The 18,206-nt window shown below is 40.5% G+C and overlaps 1 long non-coding RNA gene across 3 annotated transcripts in view; it reads right to left on the reverse strand.

The window, feature by feature from the left end:
• Window positions 1-18,206, reverse strand: part of LOC149459982 (uncharacterized) — a 33,850-nt gene that overhangs the window by 8,068 nt on the left and 7,576 nt on the right. Inside the window, exons 2-5 of one of the 3 annotated variants that reach the window (XR_016313170.1) lie at window positions 8,176-8,330; window positions 7,735-7,978; window positions 4,752-4,813; window positions 2,102-2,255 (exon numbers count right to left, since the gene is read on the reverse strand). This is a non-coding gene — a long non-coding RNA (uncharacterized LOC149459982). Of the gene's footprint in view, window positions 1-1,860; window positions 2,256-4,751; window positions 4,814-7,516; window positions 7,581-7,734; window positions 7,979-8,175; window positions 8,331-18,206 lie in introns of those variants that run through there. The other 2 variants (XR_016313169.1, XR_016313168.1) reach the window with 2 other exon arrangements.

Raw genomic sequence — 18,206 nt, forward strand, 5'->3', positions numbered from 1 at the left:
GCAGTTCATTCTGCACCCCTGTGACCCCTTTTCAGCCAACAGCTGAAGCCTGCTCTTGGCTGATGTCACTCAGCCCGTCCAGGCTGGGGAAAGATCCCAACATCAAATACTGGATCCACCCCAGAGTCTGGAGTGACACCTGGTTCAGCCTCTCAGCAAGTTCCCCCTTCACAGCCTGAAAAAACAAGAACAGCAGCTCAGGATCTCCGTCAGCAATACATGTAGTTTTATTGAACAATTAAAAAATAGTACACTCTAGTACTAGTAAAATACTTGACAAACAGCTCTGGTGCAGATTGCAACATAGAAGCAATTCCAAGTGTGTGAAGTAGATAACCATTCAGAATCCCTCAGCCAGTATAACTAAGGAGTGAGTTTGACCGCAGACACTGCCTCGTGGATCTCCATACAGTGTAAACCCTTGACAAACCGCTCTGGTGCAGATCGCAACATAGAAGCAATTCCAAGGGTATGATGTAGATTATCATTTAGAGTGAAAAATGATAATAAATGATCATCTACTTCATACCCTTGGAATTGTTTCTATGTTGTGATCTGCACAAGAGCTGTTTGTCAAGAATTTTACATATGAGTGTACCATCTTTTAATTCAATAAAACTGCTGATCTGGTGGGAATTTCATCCACAATCATTTTTTAGGGTTTACAGAGAATGGTTAAAAAAAGAGAAAATATCCAGTGAGCTGCAGTTATGTGGACAAAATGCCTTTTTGATGTCAGAGAATGGACATTCAATTTTAGCTGCAACATTGGGATGGTAGGATCATAATTTGGTATAATGGTTCAGGATGGTGTAATGGTGTGGGGGATATTTGCTTGGCACTCGCAAGGTGTACCTAATAAAGTGACTGGTGAGTGTATGTACACATACATCCACAATTGCAGAAAAAGTGCCTTTTTTTTATTTCTTTTTTTTTTTTTTTTTTTTTTAAACAGCCTGCAATGTATTGCACCAGTATCGGCACATAGAGAGTGCAATGCCATGCTCCTGCAGACTTCCTCCAGCTCTGTCTGTATTGAGGTATAGTCTTTTAGTTGTAGTTCATGGACACTTCCTCCAGCTCTCCAAGTGTGGTGATCCCTATACTTGTGTTCTGAGAACTACAACTTCATCCTGTGGCACACGAGACTTGTCAGAAATTCATTCACTGATCTCTTTGGCGGCGTTTGCCTTTAACATAAAAACCCAATTACTATATTCCCCTACCCTTACAAGTCTTTATATGATGATGTAATTCTAAACGGTTTTAAAATATTTTTAAATCTGCTGCTTTCATTACAATACCTGGTGATCCTGCCATGAAGGTCTCATTCAAGCACTTTATGTGGTGATGATTGTCTCCAAAATGTCCTATGCTGTCACTTTTGTCTCACCCAGGGGTGCATATGACAAGTGTCCATACCAATGCACCTAGGGGGTTATTTATGAAAACTAGAGTGCAAAAATCTGGTGCAGCTCTGCAAAGAAACAAATCGGCTTCCAGGCTTTAGGCTACGTTCACACTAGCCCGCAGGCTGGTTGTGGGTATAGGTACATAGTTAGTCTGGCTGGAAAAAGACAAAAGTCCATCCAGTTCAACCATAAAAAAAAAAGTTATAATCCTATACCCACAGTTGATCCAGAGGAAGGCAAAAAAACCCAGCAAAGCATGATCCAATTTGCTCCTACAGGGAAATATTCCTTCCTGATCCCCCGAGAGGCAATCGGATATTCCCTGGATCAACTTTACCTATAAATGGTAACCAGTTCTATTCTGCGTATCCAAGAAACAACCCAGGCCTTTCTTTTAAAGGAATCTACTTTCATTCCCCCCCCCCCCCCCCTCCTTTTTTTTTTCTACTTTTTCTGCCTTTTTCTACTTTTGTTCCCCTTTCCTTTTTTTCTACCTTTCCTTTTCTTCCCCCCTTTCCTTTTTTTTTTTTTTCCTCCCTTTTCTCCACTTTCCTCCATTTTTTTTCCTTTGAATTAATGGTGCTTTACTTGCTTCAGAGTCCTGCACTTTGCTGGCTGCTGTAAATGTGTCACTGTTTTTTAAATGAATGAACTGTCATTCAGTTCCAGCTTAGATCTACTAGACTGACCTGGTTGTCCACATTGTACGCCTCATCATACGCTGTTCTCCAGCGCTGTATCTCTGGTTTACCATACACGTCTAAAGGGATTGCCTGGCTTCTGGGACATTCGTCTTCAGTGAACTTTTCCACAGTCTTGAAGTGCACAGTTTTGCCTGCAATGCTTTATATAGACAAAGAATAAAACAATATGTCACCTGCATGTCTGCATTTTTACTCAGCAGGTTGTAATGTACTGTGATACATAGATCTGAATGAAGTGTCATTTTGTACAGCATCAATATAAAAAAAAGTAAAGTGTGATGTGTTGTAACAAAGCATCACACCGCCCCTGCACAACGCACAGCCGCACACACTTGCTTTAACATGCGTGCTTGTTGTTCTGGCCTAACATTTTTAGTATATATCACGTCAACATTTTTGGGGGGATAAAGTAGAGAATGGGAAGATTACTGTATTTGGCAAATATTACTAGGACTAAAAGTAATGGGAAAATCTATCATTTTGAGTTGTCACTGTAAGTAATCGAGGAAAAACCTTCCAATGGGGACACATGTTCTGGTGACAAAGGTAGCCTTTACCTCCCCTCTGAAAAGTGGTCTGTGCTGCATAGCTGTTCAGGCGGCCTTTGACAGGTTGTGAGGAGGTGTTATGTTGCCTTCTCACTGGCTGTTTTAATGCTAAAAAGCCTGAACCAGCGGGTCACAACCAAGTGTTGCGTGCGGTTGCAGAGCAGCCCCAATTGGGTTGCATTCATGGCTGTACCACCTGCTGAAAGCAGCAAGCAGTAACATTTTGGCCTCAAAGTATTGCAGCTGCAGCATGTGTGCAGCCCAGAGGGGCTGCATGCCCTTATTTGGGTGGACAGTCAGGGGATGGTAAAACCATGGCTCAGTTTCCTGATTTTTTTTTTTACCACCCCTGGTCACATGAATGAGCCCTAAGATTGGATTTTCTCTACTTTGGAGAGATTTCCTTTTTCCTCCTGTTGTGTTTTTGGGACAGGAAATGAAGGGAGATCTGAATGGGGAACAGCCAGCAACTGAAACCTGAACAGGAGTCGTAAAGTAGAACTAAAGGAAAAAGTTTTTTGGATAGAGCAAGGGAGGGTTATATCTTAGAACACAACCAGTGACAAAACCCTTGCGCTGAATATGTGCTCAAAGACCTAAATGATCTCATATACAGTTGTGTTCAAAATAATAGCAGTGTGACAGCTCGAGAGGCGAGAAGTGCCGATAATCAGCATTTCCCTGTTTACATGTGAACAGCTGTGATTGGATGCAGCTGATCACATGACCAAGCCGAAATCTTTGGCTCTCTCCATGATCGGTGATCCATCGTGTCCGAGGGACACAGCGCACCACTGATCACCGCGCTGTGCGCTCCCTGAGCCACGCATGCACGGTGAGAATGGGAGGATGTCATATGACGTCCTCCCAGAACGAGATAACCACCTTGCGTCTGTCATATTACTATATGGTGGGCGGGAGGTGGTTAAAGGAAAGGAAACCTGTTTAGTATGCTGTGTAAAAGCCCATTAAATGTATTAATTTTATGGTATTCGCTGCCAAAGGATTAAAATTTCTGTCCATATAGTTCTGATATTTACACAGCCCTGCCACACTGTGTCTAGGCAACAGAACTGTTTTTTCTCTGCTGAAGTTCAGTAGCACTTGCAACTCTTGTCCATTCCTCAGTCTGTAATTGGACATTGAGAGGACCAGACTGATGAGCTCATGCCTCTGTCCCTCTGCTCCCTCCTCCTATCAGCATGTTCTTTTACTGTAGTAAAGCTGATTGGTTCCTTGTGCTGCTTCTCCCTCCCCAAGTCTGAATGGGCTCTATCCACTAATCTAAAGTACATTTGTCCTGCGTGCATAGCCCCCCGGATTAGCGTAACCCCTCCTCTGCTATAGATGCATACATAACCATGCAAAGTCAATCCCATGGACATCCATGGGGTCATCTTTTGAGGCTGGGGACGCTCAGCTGGCAGTCCAATAGAAATGGAGAACAGTGGTGCAGATTTCGGACAACAAATGGCAACAATGCTACAGTAGCCCCTGTGAGATTTTAGTATGCATCTCGGAAGAGGGTTACCTTAAATCAGGCTGGGAATGGGACGGAGGGGGGGAGGGACTAGGCAGACAAGATAACTACTTTATGTGAATGTGAGCTGATCCTATAAAGTTTATGTAAACCCTCCCTTTGTAAAACAACCCATTCAGTTTAAAATAGAAATGAAAAGCATATTAAAAAAAATTATAAATCCCTTTCCCCACTTTTTATAAGTGATCACATTCTCTCTGTTCTCAGCTGCATAGAGAGGTGGGGGAGAAGAAACAGCAGTACATCAAGCTTCCCAGTGAATGGCTGTGCAGTGGGTGTATGTTAGCACAAGTCTGATCATTGGAGGACAGCACACAGTTCCCTGCACAGCAAGAGAACTGACCACGCTGTGCTCTCATGCCTATTGTGGTCAGTTTGTAATAGGAAAGGGAGTGGCAGGGATTTCACACAAAGGAAGCATTACAAAGAGAACAGGATACTTTTTAATACAAGTACATGGCACAGCAGGCACATATCAGGAATATGAGATGTGGAACTATGATTGAATATAATACAGAATTATTGATTAAAGAACATTCCCATTTACCTCTGAGTTGTCTTATGATTTGGCGTCTTTAAGATGCTCTTCTCCACTTCCATGGTATGTAGCTGGAGATATAACAAAGTGAAAATGATTATTTGTGCCAGAGGTCTAAGAAGCATGTTTCTTTTTCTGCTGGGAGTTTGGTGCCAGAATTGTCAGCACACATATTTTCAGTACAAATAATTTGTATCACATCTGTAAAAGTGACTGTATACATGACAGCCTGATTGTACAATCTGCCCACTGAAGCCATGTAGTCAGGAGAATGTACAATCAAAACGTAACAGATAGAGATCTTTTTATAAATAAAAAAATGTCTCAAGGATTTACTCAGCTGTCGCAAACAATCCCGTGTTTTACCTAAAATGTTTATTTCTTAGGATTGGCAGCTCCATCCAGTGCCCATAATATGGTATTGTTCTGCAATACTTCAATCGTGAAAATAGCGCTTTATGGTCAGTAGATGGAGCTGAAAATCATAGGAAATAAACAGATTAGGCAAAATATGGGTTTGTTTGTGACCGTTGGATAAACGATGGAGAACACTGCAATTTTTTTTTTCCTAAGAAGTACTGTAATTTCAATAGTGTCAGCTTTACATGTCTCACTCCCGTAAGTATTAAAGTGGTTGTAAAGGCTCAAGGTTTTTTTCTACCTGTGTGCAGCCCGATCTTGATCCAGCTATGTGCATGAGAGTATCGGCTCTCCATGGATTATCCCTCCTCATTGGCTGATACAGCAGTAGGAGCCATTGACTCCCACGGCTGTCAATCACAACCAGTGAGCCGAGGAGGAGGGGGGCAAGGCCGAGTTGCAGATCTCTGTGTGTGAATATACAAGCAGTGCAGTGACTTGGGAGCGAGCTTGCTTGGGTGTCCCCATAGCAAGCTGCTTCTTCTGGGGGCACTCGGCAGGAGGGAGGGGCCAAGAGCCGACAAGATATTCAAGAAGAGGAGGATCAGGGCTGCTCTGTACAAAACCACTGCCCAGAGCAGGTCAGCATGACATGCTTGTTATTTAAAAAACCCCAAAACGTTAATATCACTTTAATCTCCATTATCATGGAGCCAAGGTACAAAGGCCAGCAGCAAGAATCCACTGATTCCTGAGGCTGGGATTTATAACTGCTGAGCCCATACACCACAATGACAGGCTGGCTGTGGCCACAACTATTTGTGACTGTTCATACATCCACCTGTCATGGCAGTGCGTCCAGCTGTGATCACTGCAGATAATTGCTGACTCTGCATTTCTGGTTGATCAAACCTCAACATGTCAGAGAACCAAACAAATTGATCTAGTTCTTGCATAGTTAAATTGTTCCTGCATAGACCAATGTAGGTACTAATATCTCATCCCTGATTGATTCCTCTGTAAGCCTCTAATCACTGTACTACGCGGCATTACTACAGTGATAGCAGCATTCTTCCAGGTCTAGCGATGAGTGGCTGCAATTCTGCATAGTAACCATAGGTGGGCACTGCCAACATTCAGAGAGAATGCTTTTGTTTCATGCATACAAGACATTCTCTGATTGGGCAAGGTGGGGAAGTGATCTCAAAATCTCAACCTCATCCAATCAGACAATGCCTAATATTCAGTAGCCTATGAAAAAAAATGCATGGCTTTCTCTCAATGGCAGTACCAAGCAAATGACCCCCTCTGGTTATTAAGTAGAATTGCAACTGCTTGGCATTGGACCCAGAAACTTGCGACAATCACTGTAGTAGCAACAACTACTCCAATGATTTGCAGCTTACACAGGGATCCATCAGGTATAAGATATGCATACTTATGGTGGTCCAAACTGAAGCAATAAAACATATACCTAAACTTCAACCTTAAATTACAAAATGGTATGTGTTGCAGTGGTCAATGATAGATCATTTATACCTAAATTGACTCTAAACCTCTACATGTATGGCCACCTTAAAGTATTACTAAACCCAGGACCCTGTATTCACTATATCTGGTCTTCCACAGTACACACAACATGGAAATGCAATTAGTTTAGTAAACATAAATTGCCAAATACTTTTTCTCATCAGCAGTTAGAGCAGTCTTGTGACTTCTACCAGTGTCCGGATGAGCACTGGTTGAAGCTTGTAGAAGGAGTTTTCATTCTCCTCTGTCCTGTGAGGCTGCATGACCCTTGACCCTCTGTTTGGACAGTGCTGATTTACCCTGTGCTGATCACATGTATTCTAAAGAAAAAAACTCTCTAGCAATACACATTAAACTGAGCCTCTGCATACTGCCTCCTAGGGCTCTGTTCTATCAGCAGATGAATTTGAGACTGTGGAAGATCAGAGAAGACAGGATCTAACATCCTTTTTATACAATGCACAGGATTAACCCGTTAGTTTCCACAGTGAGTATAAAAAGCATGCTTTCTGCACAGGGGCGGACTGACAACTCATGGGGCCCCTGGGCAATAGGGGATCATGGGGCCCCTGTGTCCTTGCCCAAACTAAAAAAGCCTATGAAAAAGGTACCAGGGGCATCACATGGGACCCCCTACTGACCCTGGGCCCTCGGGCAGTGCCCGAGTTTCCAAATGGTCAGTCCGCCCCTGTTTCTGCATATACAGACTGATTTTACTGTTGTGGGTTTAGTAACACTTTAACTCGCACTGCAAGATTTTCTAATCCCATTTTGCAAGAATGCTGCAGAAGGAGAGAGACTCCCCTATTTGGATATGTAACAACCAAGCCAGAGGTTCTGTAGCAGCAGTCCCCAGATCTATTAGAAGATAAGACGATATTCACCGTACTTTCATCCATCTATAACTGAATTATCCATGGGCAAGCTCAGCCTCTCTTATCCAAGTGGACTGAATCAGCTGCATCCACAAACCCTGGATCTGTTTATCATCTGACAGCAAGCAATGACATTAATGTGGAAGAGCAGAGATACAGTTTAAAGGTCATATATTGAATTTGCAAGAGCAAAGTGACACAAATCCTTGCATGAGATGATGTCTTACGTGTGATCTCCGGCTGGCTGGAATTAGCAGGGCAGCTCTGTGTTCAATGAAGAGAGTTTGTTGTTTCTGTATCCTGGAGACTGTCCATGTCACCTGCCAGAGCTGCAACAACAAGCTGCTGAACCCTACTACTGGATGGACGGCAATCACACTTTCACAGCAAGGAGGGAATGAGACTGGAGACCATTCTAAAAATTTCCACACAATGTTATCGCTCGATTTAGAAGTTGTAAATAAGGCCTGTCTGTAAAGAAAAGATTGAATGCTTTAATAAATTAATAATGATCCTATTGTATTAATAAATACATAAACAAATGAATTAATACATGAATGTATTAAAGTGATACTAAACCCAGGACCCTGCATCCACTATATCTGGTCTCCCACAGTACACACAACATGGAAATGCAATTATTTTAGTAAATATAAACTGCTACATACCTTTTCTCATCAGCAGTTAGAGCAGTCTTGTGACTTCAGCAGAGCACTGGTTAAAGCTTGTAGGAGGAGTTTTCTTTCTGCTCTAGGAGGATGTGAAATCCCTGACCTCTGTCTGGACAATGCTGATTGGCCCTGTGCTGATCACATGCACCCTCCTAAGAAAAAAAAAAACATCTCTAGCAATACACACTAAACTGAGCATGTGACAACGGGTCCAGTCTGTATCAGGTGGTCATTTCAACAAGAGGAAGGGCAGAGGAGAAAGGATCAAACAGCCTTTTTGCACAATGCAGAGGATTAACCCCTTAGGTTCCACAGTGAGTATAACAAGCATTTTTTACTGCATATACAGACTGATTTTACTGTTGTGGGTTTAGTAACCCTGTGATATAACTAGAACCCACGTAGGAATTCAGTATATATAACATGTAAATGCGAGCTCAATATTATAAAAGGAAGAGTAGCAGCTAGCATATTCAGGTAAACCTCAACACCTTAAAAATGACAAATACAAATAAATATGCAGTGCTATAAACGTAGGTGAGATCCAGTAATATAGGTGGGCGCTGTTGTGAACGCAAAGGTAGTGCAGTGAAAAATGCGTTTGTAAATGACGTATTAGTAATATCGTGACAATGCTAGTAGGTCCAATCACAAAGTAATAATGTCCATAATGCAGGGTGATTCGTGCTTTGTGACCATAAATACTGGTGCTAAGATTCAGTGAGGTGATGTACTTACCAGAAGTACATATAATATGAGCATTATATGTAAATCCTTATGATGGAGTCATCGGGCTCTGGTCCAGGGCTGCGGTGTCATCAGGCTCAACATTGGACGCTCAAGATGATAACACACTCGGGGGTCTCACTCCACTCCCAGACTCATCAGGCAGCTCAAAGTATTATCTCCACACTCCCAAATGGCTCCACCTTGTGAGGCTCACAATAACCAAGCCAAGGGCAGAAAATGGTACTAATAGTGTAGCATGTTTTATTCAGATATGAGACAATTCCAGAAAAAATACACAACTCACATGTGGTTCAAAGATGGCCTTCCTCGTGGCCATATACAGCTAGGCATCAATCTGGTGGGCCCCTGACGAGTTTCGTGCACCAAGCACTTTGTATTTCCACGTAGGGTCTATTCATGATCCCTTATATTGTGCTAACATGCAATACATTTTGTGTTAAAGGATAAGTTCACCTTTACAAAAAAATAATAAAAGCACATTTTTTGAAGGTAAAAAAATATGCATTTATTATTTTTTTAATTAGGAGCCTGTAAAGCATTGCCCCAAAATCAGCATGTCACAGGTGTAATGCCACGGTCCTAGCCTCTATACTTCAAGCCAATAGCACCATCACCTAGGAAAGGACCAGTTGTTCAAGGAGCAAAGGGGGTCAGAACAAAGTCCAATGTACCATTTTGCAATCTCACTGGTTCTATTCTTAGAAAAAAAAACTAAAGATCAAGTTGTAACCATGAGACATGATGGTTGAGACACATTCATCTCATTATTTCTTATCTATCAGATGCCCCAAGCAGGCCTTTCCATCCCAATCCTCCCATACCAATATAGCTACTTCTCAACAAAATTGTGTCAGCCCCTATATTCAACAATCTTAATACCCCCCCCAGCCCTATCCTCCACCACCACCAGCGACACCATTTCTTGTTCATGCTCCCCTCAACAGTTGCCATCCTAGCACAAAAATGTAAAGTGAAGCATCACACCACTCCTAAAGGTCCAGATATAACTTCATTCCAAGAACAGGTCAAGGATACAATTGAAAGAGTAGCCAACGCATCTCATGAGTCCAAAACCTCCCCTTCATCAGGACCTAAGTCTGAAAATAATGTAAATGAAGTAGAAGGGAACTGCACCTTTAATGGTATTTCTTCCAGTATGTATTCGTCACAAATTTAGGCCAAAATGTATTCTGCTACATGTCTTTGGTAAAGGGTAAGTGTATATTAATTGATTTATGTGAAAGTTATAGAATCTATACACTATTGTATATATAGTTGATCCAGATGTACTGATGGCCTATCTCATTCCTTGAGGCCCTAAAATGCCAGGGCAGTACAAATTCCCCCCCAAATGACACCTTTATGGAAAGTAGACAGTCCAAGCCATTTAGTAAGAGACATGGCGAGTTTTCTGAAGTTGCAATTTTTTGTCACAATTTTATTTTTTCACATATGGTCACCAGTGCACTACAGTGTCATCATATGACTGATGTGGCTGTGATCAGGGACACTGACTGGTAACATTATTTAAAAAAAAAATGTAAATACTTTTTTATTCTATTTTTTAAACTTTTTTAAAAACATTTTTTAACTTTTTTTTTTATTCTTTACTATTTTTTTCATACTTTCATCAGGGCAGTTCAGTATCACCATAGTACGGTCACCAGTGCAGTACAGTGTCATCATATGACTGTTGTGGCGGTGATCAGGGACACCGACTGGTGACATTATTTAAAAAAAAAAAATGTAAATACTTTTTTATTCTTTTTTGTTAACTTTTTTTTATTTTTTTTTATTTTTTACAATTTTTTTCATACTTTGATCAGAGCAGTTCAGTGTCACCATAGTAACACTATACTGCTCCAAGGAGGTGATCAGGGATTTTTTTTCCCCAGTTTGCTGTTACAATGAAGATCACTGTAACAGCAAAGTTTTCAGCTGTCATGAATGGGTTAACCATTCATGACAGATATGATCACTAGTGATCTGTGATTGTCTACAACTAATCACATGTTGCAGGGTGCTGTGACTGGTCCAGGTACCATTTGATATCTGTGGGCTAATCACAGCACAGTCAACACAGCTGCTATGAATGAATTAATTCATAACAGCTTTGTTGACATTGTGATGGTGTGGTCGCATAGCAAGCGGTGCCCCCTTAGCCCAAGTATGCAAAATGACGTACATGCATTTGACTTTGCGTGCAGGTGCTGACCTGCAGCAGTATATATACTTTGGCTGGTCAGCAAGTGGTTATAAAAAGTGTATACAATTAACTTTTGTGTTGGTTTGTATTGGGGCCAATGTATAGATTAGTTTTGGTGGCAGTAGTGAATGTAGAAGCCACCCTCTCACCTTGTCCAATCATGACAATGTACCGGTAACATTGAGGCTGAGAATCGTCATAAAATAAATTGCGTGACTATTCACTTATTATGTGAAAAGCTATTACCTCTAAATTTGACTGGATGATTGAAGTGAATATTCACACAATTTATTATTTGAAGATTCTCAACATCTTTAGTAAAGCAGCCTCAGTGTCTACGTCCTTCAGTTTAGGCAGATACACTTACCTTTCCAGCTCACCTTTACCACTCCTCCCTCCGATTCAATCCCTTACAAAATCCTTCTCTCTACTGTTGTTGGATCAGGGAAATCTCTCCCTTTGTCCTGTGATAGTGCTGAGAGACTCAGCGATTTCCTGGTGAACCCACATAATATCAAGTGTTCACTTACCCAGTCTACAGAGTCAATACAGTCAGGACAGCTTACTTACCAGAGGGTGATAAGTAGGCGCTCTGTTGGTGAAACTGCCTTCCTGCAGCTCCACATCTGGCCTCAGGATTTCAAGAAGGTTGTCAACACAGTTAGGGAAAATAAAAAGTTAATATAAGAAAAAAAAAATATATATATATATACATATATATATATTATTTTATTTTTTTTATATATATATACTCACAAAAATGTTAACGTGAAACTATTTTAAAAAAATCTATTCAAGTATGTACTCTTAACTTCTTTTTTTTTTACTGCTGTGAACTGACTCCGTGTTAGAGTGTGGCTATGTTGGTCCTCCATAGCCCCACTGTGTATCAGAACATAACCACCCTTTCTTGCTCATGAGGTGGGCTATGGGATTTGTAATGTGAATAGTGCAGTGTACATGGCTGCAATTACCGTGCACTGTTTGTTTTAAAGAAACGCAAGCAAGGAAGGAAAAGGAGAGGTTCAGGAGCTCACAGCGGACATTACATGAGGCAGAAAAACACAGTAAGAAACAATTGAATGAAAAACAGATTACAGGGACATTAAGTAGTGGATGTGTATAGATTATTTTTGGAGAATAAGGGTATTGTGTAGTGTCATTTTAATGTTAAAAATCAGCATTTTTTGCAAAAAATTAGAACACGCAAACGTTATATATTTTCCGAAAGCAGAGGCTCTGGAGAATAAAATGGTGGCTGTTGAAATTTTTAACGACACACAATATTTACGCAGTTATTTATCAAACACAGATTTTCAGGAATAGATACACTTAAAGTGATAATAAAGTCTCGTTTGTTTAAAAAAAATCACTAAATAAATAACAAACATGTTCTACTTACCTGTTCTGTGTAATGGTTTTGCACAGAGCTGCCCAAATCCTCCTCTTCTCAGGTCCCCCGCCAGCGCTACTGGCCTCTCCCTCCTGTTGGGTGCCCTCACAGCAAGTAGCTCCTAAACCGTGGCTCTGTGTGTCCATTCACACACAAATCCGCAGCTCGACCCTGCCCCCTCCCTCTCCTGATTGGCTCACTGGCTGTGATTGACTGCAGTGGGAGCCAATGGCTCCAGCTGCTGCCTCAGCCAATCAGGAGCAGGGGTCCCTGGAGAACCGAGGCTCGCATGGACATCGCTGGATTAGGATGCGGCTCAGGTAAGTGTTAGAGGGGCTGCTGCACACAGAAGGTAGACAAGGCACACAGAGTGCATGAAGGTACTTTAAAACCACTTTATATTAATTTTAGTGCACACAAACACAATATATTACCCAATTGTTGGGCAAAATATGAAAGATGATGTTGCATTTAGAAAATAGATACCAAACATGTCAAGATTTAAATTGTGCACAACTGTGAAATGACAACAAATTACAGTACCTAAAATTATCAATACTCAATGCTTAAGAAGTCTTTATAGGTTATCAGTTTACAGTTAAACATGTACACTATAATTATTACTCTCACTATGAGGTTCTCGATGATGTCTCACATGTGTGGCACAATCACTTTTTACATATGCATGCCAGACCTATGTGTGTGCTGCATTTGACCGTAAGCATGAGGGGCTTTAAAAATTTTAAATTTTTGTACACTTTTTTTTTAACTTTATTGCTATCACAAAGGGTGAACAACACCCCTTTTGATAGCTGTAGACAGTGATAGGTACTCTTTATGGAGAGATCAGGGGTCTATTACACACAGAGATACAGAGATCTGTTTGGCCTTCTGCTTCCATGGCTCTACAAGCCAGTGAAGCACAGCACTGAAAGTGGAAGTGACTAAATCCTTGCTGCTTCCAACTTTGTTCATCACAATGGTGATGGTATGGTGGGTGGTGATGGTATTGTGGGAGATCATGTTATGGTGGGTATCATGTTATAGTGGGTGGTGATGGTATTGTGGGAGGTCATGTTATGGTGGGTATCATGTTATTGTGGGTGGTGATGGTATGGTGGGCGGTCATGTTATGATGGGTGGTCGTGTTAGGGTGTATTGTGATGGTATGGTGGGTGGTCATGTTATAATGGGTGGTGATGGTATGGTGGGTTGTGATGGTATGATAGGTGGTCATGATATAGTGGGTGGTGATGGTATGGTGGGTTGTGATGGTATGATAGGTGGTCATGATATAGTGGGTGGTGATGGTATGGTGGGTTGTGATGGTATGATAGGTGGTCATGATATAGTGGGTGGTGATGGTATGGTGGGTTGTGATGGTATGATAGGTGGTCATGATATAGTGGGTGGTGATGGTATGATGGGTGGTAATGTTACAGTGGGTGGTGATGGTATGATGGGTGGTAATGTTACAGTGGGTGGTGATGGTGTGGTGGGTGGTGATGATATGATAGGTGGTCATGTTATGGTGGGTGGTGATGGTATGATAGGTGGTCATGCAATCATAGTGTGAAGTGAAAAAATGATGCGCTACATGAAACAATGCCAAAATCCATTATATAACCAAAAAAAAAGTGAAATATATATATATATATATATATATTAGAGGAAAAAATAGTAGAAAAAATATTAATATTGAAATAAATAAAAAATATAAACAATATATATATATATATATATAAACAAAAACCACACAAAACATAAAAAATAAAGAATATTTTTAAGTATGAATCAAACAAAAGTGATTTAAAAAATCAAGTTCAATCAATAAAGTGGTCATTCAGTGAACCCTCCTTTGGATAACAAAAAAATATGTGCATCTGTCATCAATTCCCGTGCAAAGACATCCTCCACCATATATTTGCTCACCTCATGCAGTGTTTCCTCACATTATACAATGTTACAGTCTAACTGCACTTTTGGTCCCATTTGGACTCAGAAGATCAGCTTGCTGAATGAAGACTCTAAAGTAATCTCCCTCCTGATGAGTGTCTTTGTATCAGCCATATTCCTCATCAAAAAGAACTCACCATAGTGCTTTATCCTTTTAAACTTTTATACATCAATTAAACATAAGAAATACACTCACGTTCCGGAGGTGTATTTTTCACCAGGTATGATGAAGATCCAGTGATGTACTGATTAGACACTAGATGGCAGAGTCCTGTACATGCTCAAAACAGACACCATCCGTAATATAATGCAAGGCAAATCATGGGCCCATTTAATGAATGCTATTGCCTGCTGTAATGGCGTTCCAAGAGCCGTTTGTAGAGTACTACAAGCCGCTATCCCAATGAATGGCAACGTTGTGATGTCATACGCACACTCCCCTCCAACGCGTTTCATTACTAATCACGTAACTTTTTCAAGGGGATACGATTGGACCGTCTGACAATCATTCAATTTATATAGTAAACATGGGTTGTGTGCACTAGCGGCTACAGTATTTAATTGCTAATTTTTTGTTTTCATTTCACCATGGTTAGTGCTTTAGTTATTCAATTTATTTTAGATTTCTTAAGGGTGTCTCTATTACACACAGAGATACAGAGATCTGTTTGGCTTTCTGCTTCCATGGCTCTACAAGCCAGCGAAGCACAGCACTGAAAGTGGAAGTGACTAAATCCTTGCTGCTTCCAACTTTGTTCATCACAATGGTGATGGTATGATGGGTAGTGATGGTATTGTGGGAGATCATGTTGTGGTGGGTATCATGTTATAGTGGGTGGTGATGGTATTGTGGGAGGTCATGTTATGGTGGGTATCATGTTATAGTGGGTGGTGATGGTATGGTGGGAGGTCATGTTATGGTGGGTATCATGTTATAGTGGGTGGAGATGGTATGGTGGGCGGTCATGTTATGATGGGTGGTCGTGTTAGGGTGTATTGTGATGGTATGGTGGGTTGTGATGGTATGGAGGGTGGTCATGTTATAATGGGTGGTGATGGTATGGTGAGTTGTGATGGTATGATAGGTGGTCATGATATAGTGGGTGGTGATGGTATGGTCGGTTGTGATGGTATGATAGGTGGTCATGATATAGTGGGTGGTGATGGTATGATGGGTGGCAATGTTACAGTGGGTGGTGATGGTATGGTGGGTGGTGATGATATGATAGGTGGTCATGTTATGGTGGGTGGTGATGATATGATAGGTGGTCATGTTATGGTGGGTGGTGATGGTATGATAGGTGGTCATGCAATCATAGTGTGAAGTGAAAAAATGCTGTGCTACATGAAACAATGCCAAAATCCATTATATAACCAAAAAAAAGTGAAATATATATATATATATATAAATATATTAGAAGAAAAAATTGTAGAAAATTATTAATATTGAAATAAAAAAAATATATAAACAATATATATATATATATAAAAAAACAAAAACCACACAAAACATAAAAAATAAAGAATATTTTTAAGTATGAATCAAACAAAAGTGATTCAAAAAATCAAGTTCAATCAATAAAGTGGTCATTCAGTGAACCCTCATTTGGATAACGAAAAATATGTGCATCTGTCATCAATTCCTGTGCAAAGACATCCTCCACCATATATTTGCTCACCTCACACAGTGTGACCTCACATTATACAATGTTACAGTCTAACTGCACTTTTGGTCCCATATGGACTCAGAAGATCAGCTTGCTAAATGAGGACTCCACAGTAAGCTCCCTCCTGATAAGTATCTTTGTATCAGCTGTATTCCTCATCAAAAAGAACTCACCATAGTGCTTTATCCTTTTAAACTTTTATACATCAATTAAACATAAGAAATACACTCATGTTCCGGAGGTGTATTTTTCACCAGGTATGATGAAGATCCAGTGATGTACTGATTAGACACAAGATGGCAGTATCATCTCACCAGCAGAGTCCTGTACATGCTCAAAACAGACACCATACATATTGTAATGCAAGGCAAAGCATGGGCCCATTTAATGAATGCTATTGCCTGCTGTAATGTCGTTCCAAGAGCCGTTTGTAGAGTACTACAAGCCGCTATCCCAATGAATGGCAATGTCGTGATGTCATCTGCACACTCCCCTCCGACGCGTTTTGTCACTATTCACGTGACTTTATCAAGGGGATATGATTGGACCGTCCGACAATCATTCAATTTATATAGTAAACATGGGTTGTGTGCACTAGCGGCTACAGTATTTAATTGCTAATTTTTTGTTTTCATTTCACCATAGTTAGCGCTTCAGTTATTCAATTTATTTTAGATTTCTTAAGGGTGTCTCTATCACTTGTTAGCTGGCACTATGGAGGTTTTTTCTTTTTTTGACCAAAGAGTGGTTAATTTGGAGGACGTTTTTTCAGATAAAAATAAGGATGAGGACATTAACTAGTTTTTTTCGGAAATATAGTCGAGGTTGAAAAACAACCCTCAACCCCAATATCAGGTACCCATTAACAATAGATTCACTCCATTAAATTTTGAGAACCAAGGGTATCATCCCCCACCCCCTCCACAGCCTCCATTTTTAGGAGGCAACCAATTCAAGGGAAGGCCTCCCGCTTAGGGAAACCATACAGGAAAAGGGGATGCAGAGCAGGAAGGAGGGTACAACAAAAAAAAAGAAGAAGTGATTAATTGGGGAAGGGATTTTTAATTTAAGTGGTTCTGAATTATCCCAAACAGAAATTAAGGTGTTGGATTATAATTTGTCCCTAAAAAGGGTTTGAATAAGTTTGACACATTTGTAAACATTCAAAAATTGGTACGTAAGCTTAATATTAAAAAATATTTTATGATGAATCTAACACCAGTGGAGAGAAATATCAATAATGAATGCAGTAGTAGGTTAAAAAAAAATCTTTATTTATTCCTGTAATTAATGATAATAAACGTATAGATATGTTTAAAAAATTGGTATTAGCTGATCTGGATAAAATGCCCATTAAGAAAGTCATGGAAGCAGAATACATTAGAAATGGGATTTAACAGTTGGAGGAGAGAAAGGAGCTTGTGATCCGTCCTGCGGATAAAGGGGGGGGAGTTGCAGTATGGTCCAAATACCAATATTATGAAGCCATGGATAAACTTATCATGGATAAAGATACGTATAAGATGCTGGCCAATATCCCCACTCACAAATATAAAAAGGAGTTGGAATTACAGATTAAACATGGTGTCGATAATGATTTTCTGACTAAGAAAGAAGGGAAATATCTTGTCCCCTCTACTTGTAGATTACCGATAATTTACTGCATCCCCAATATCCATAAAGACCGTGCTAATCCACCTGGATGCCCTATTATAAATGGGATTAATTCCCTAACAGCTAGATTAGGGGAATATTTAGATTGCTTCCTACAGCCACTGGTTAAGGAAACCACAGTTTATTTTAAAGACACAAAACATATTTTACAACTGCTGGATACCAGTGACATGAAATTAGATACAGCTATGCTTACTGCTGATGCGGCATCACTGTATACCAATATTAACCATGGGGGAGCAATGATAGCCACAAAGTGGGCTTTCATACGCTCAAGTGGATTGTCTCCACAGCATATTACCTTTTTATTATTGATATTATTACATGGAATTTATATAGCGCCAAAGGGTTTGCTCAGCGCTGTACAATAGAGGGGGGGGGG

This window comes from Staurois parvus, unplaced genomic scaffold (genome assembly GCF_062004578.1).
Source record: "Staurois parvus isolate SC_StPar_1 unplaced genomic scaffold, SC_StPar_1.0 ptg000239l, whole genome shotgun sequence".
NCBI lineage: Eukaryota > Metazoa > Chordata > Amphibia > Anura > Ranidae > Staurois > Staurois parvus.